Below are 3,206 nucleotides of genomic sequence, written 5' to 3' on the forward strand. Positions count from 1 at the left end.
AGTAAAACTCCTCCTTGTCATTATGACAAATACACCTTTGCCGAGCATTATGCTGGGACTTCTTTCCCTCAGGAAAATACACCTTTGTTGAGCAATAAGCTACGACTAAATGTCATCGAGCATTTATCCCCCACTGATGACCTCTTGCCACTCGGGCAAATACACCTTTTTACCGAGCATTAAGCCCCCACTGGTAATAATTGCCAATTCAGGCCACCTGTTAATAGCATTGCGCCATTAACGTAATGAAATGTTATGCTGTGCAAATATATGACTCTATTACACGACAACAACATCATCAACAATATAACACAGTCACATACCCACGTTACACCGTTTATATTCTATCCAAAAGGATACATCACCAATTAATAACATCGTTATCAATTACATCACACCATAATTACCGCACGGGCATTAATAAGCACACAACACACATTCACCGTCAAAACATACTAGCCACATCGGCATAAACGATCGCATAATTGCATCACATCAACAAGTTGTAATAACAACAATTCAACAATGATAATACATCATTCTCATCACAACAATTACTTGCCATAAGGCCACACATCATGTTAATAACAAACAACCAAACATTGTCACATATTAAGAATGAACATTCATTAATACATAACACATATGAACATGATTCCATGTTAATCCACACATCAACAATAATTGCAACCAAGCACTATGATTACTTACCAATCATATCGCACATATAAATAATTATGTGTTTTCATCAACAACAATTAAAACCAAGTAATCACAAGATAACCAAGCCTATACTATCATATAGAACATCCAACTAGCTTCCTAACGCTTCGAACGGCGTATAAAACGGAGTTACGGATCAAAAGTTACAAGGTTTCAAAGTTTGTAAAGTTGAACATACTACACAATTCATCACTTGATCCTAATAAAAATAATAGGAGACTACATCCTATGAATCATTTAATTATATAATAGTATAGTTCATTGCGTTAGCTTTCCAACGCTTCGAACGGCGACAAAATCGGAGTTACGGTTCAAGAGTTACGAAGTTTCAAAGTTTTGGAAAAACAGAAAATGCTGTTGGCCGCTCAGCGGGCTCAGCGGAAATTCCAGAAACGGACCAACGAAAACTCCGCTCAGCGGGCCTGAGGCCGCTTAGCGGACCTGAGAAAAACCAGAAAAAACCCAGCACGAACAGAACTGTGTCAAGCCCCTTATACCCACCAAAACCACTCCAAAACATCATTATAACACCAATACAACACATACATACCATATAAACAACATAACATCCAACTTTCATGGTTGACTCATCAATCTTTCTCAAAACCTAACTTTTTCTTCAAACTCAATCAAGCCATGGAAATGGAAAACAAACATGATCAATGAAGATATCTATCATCATACTACACATACACACCACAAAATCTTGTTTATAACTCCTAAACTCACAAAACTCACAATCCACCATTGTTGGCCAAGAATAGAAATGAACAAGAACAAGAACAAAAACAAACAAAACAAAACTATAAGAATCATACATTCAAGATAAATTAGATTCACCCCCTTACCTTGGAATTGTTCTTGGATCAAGGTTTGTTTTGATCTCCACAAAATCTCTTTTCCTCTTCTTCTTCTCTTTTTCTCTTCCTTTTCCTTTTCTTCCTTTTTCTGTTTTTCTTTTTCTTTCTTTCTATCCTTATTCCCTTCTTATCTCTTCTCCCACAAATATCTCTTAGCCACTTTACAAAATATCTTACTTTACGGTCCAAACTCAATTGCTCAGAAAAACCCCAAAACACAGAATATTACCTTAATAATATTTCTAGTACCAAAAATATGAAAACCTTCAATTAAATATTAGTCCGCCATCCCGAACTAATACCGACTGAAACAACTCCAAAAACGGTAAAATTCCAATAAACGTCACAAACGTCCAAATTAAGCATATACTTATTTTTCCGGGCGTTACACTGCATCTTTAGAGAATCTCAGGATTTCTGAAGAGCCAACTATCAGAAGATCACCTAGACTTGCCTCAGCTCATTCAGAAGATGAGATCCTTGGGAAGAAAGATGATCCCATCAGAACAAGGGCATTCCTTAAGAACAATGCAGAATGTCAATTAGGTCTTGTTTCTTTGATCGAGCCAACTTCTGTTGATCAAGCTCTAGAAAATCCAGACTGGATAATTGCCATGCAAGAAGAACTCAATCAGTTTACAAGGAATGATGTATGGGACTTGGTTCCTAGACCAAAAGGATTTAACATCATCGGCACTAAGTGGGTATTCAGAAACAAGCTGAGTGAGAAAGGTGAAGTGGTAAGAAACAAAGCCAGACTGGTGGCTCAGGGTTATAGTCAGCAAGAAGGGATTGACTATACAGAAACCTTTGCACCAGTGGCCAGGTTAGAATCTATTCGTCTATTAATTTCTTTTGCCACTCAACACAACATCACTCTTTATCAGATGGATGTTAAGAGTGCCTTCTTAAATGGTTACATAGATGAAGAAGTTTATGTCCATCAACCTCCTGGTTTTGAAGACTCCATGTCTCCAAATCATGTTTTTAAATTAAAGAAATCATTATACGGATTGAAACAAGCTCCTAAAGCTTGGTATGAACGTTTGAGTTCTTTCCTTCTGGAAAATGGTTTCACTAGAGGAAAAGTGGACACTACTCTCTTCTGTAAAACATTTAAAAAGGATATTTTAATTTGTCAAATATATGTTGATGATATTATCTTTGGAACATCTAATGTTACACTTGGAAAGGAGTTTGCTGAGTCTATGCAGGCTGAATTTGAAATGAGCATGATGGGAGAACTCAAGTATTTCCTTGGGATTCAAATCAACCAAACTTCTGATGGAACTTATGTTCATCAAACGAAGTATGTGAAAGAACTTCTGAAGAAGTTTAATCTTTCTGAAAGCAAAGAAGCCAAAACTCCTATTCATCCAACACGTGTCCTAGGTAAGGATGAGGTAAGTAAGAAGGTAGATCAGAAGTTGTACAGAGGTATGATTGGATCTCTTCTATACCTAACTGCTTCTAGACCTGACATTCTCTTCAGTGTTTGTTTGTGTGCTAGATTCCAATCAGATCCGAGAGAATCTCATTTAACTGCGGTTAAGAGAATTCTGAGGTATCTGAAAGGTACTACTAGTGTTGGTTTAGTTTACAGAAGATCCAAAGATTACAACT

Source organism: Vicia villosa, linkage group LG7 (genome assembly GCF_029867415.1).
Source record: "Vicia villosa cultivar HV-30 ecotype Madison, WI linkage group LG7, Vvil1.0, whole genome shotgun sequence".
In the NCBI taxonomy this organism is placed as follows: domain Eukaryota; kingdom Viridiplantae; phylum Streptophyta; class Magnoliopsida; order Fabales; family Fabaceae; genus Vicia; species Vicia villosa.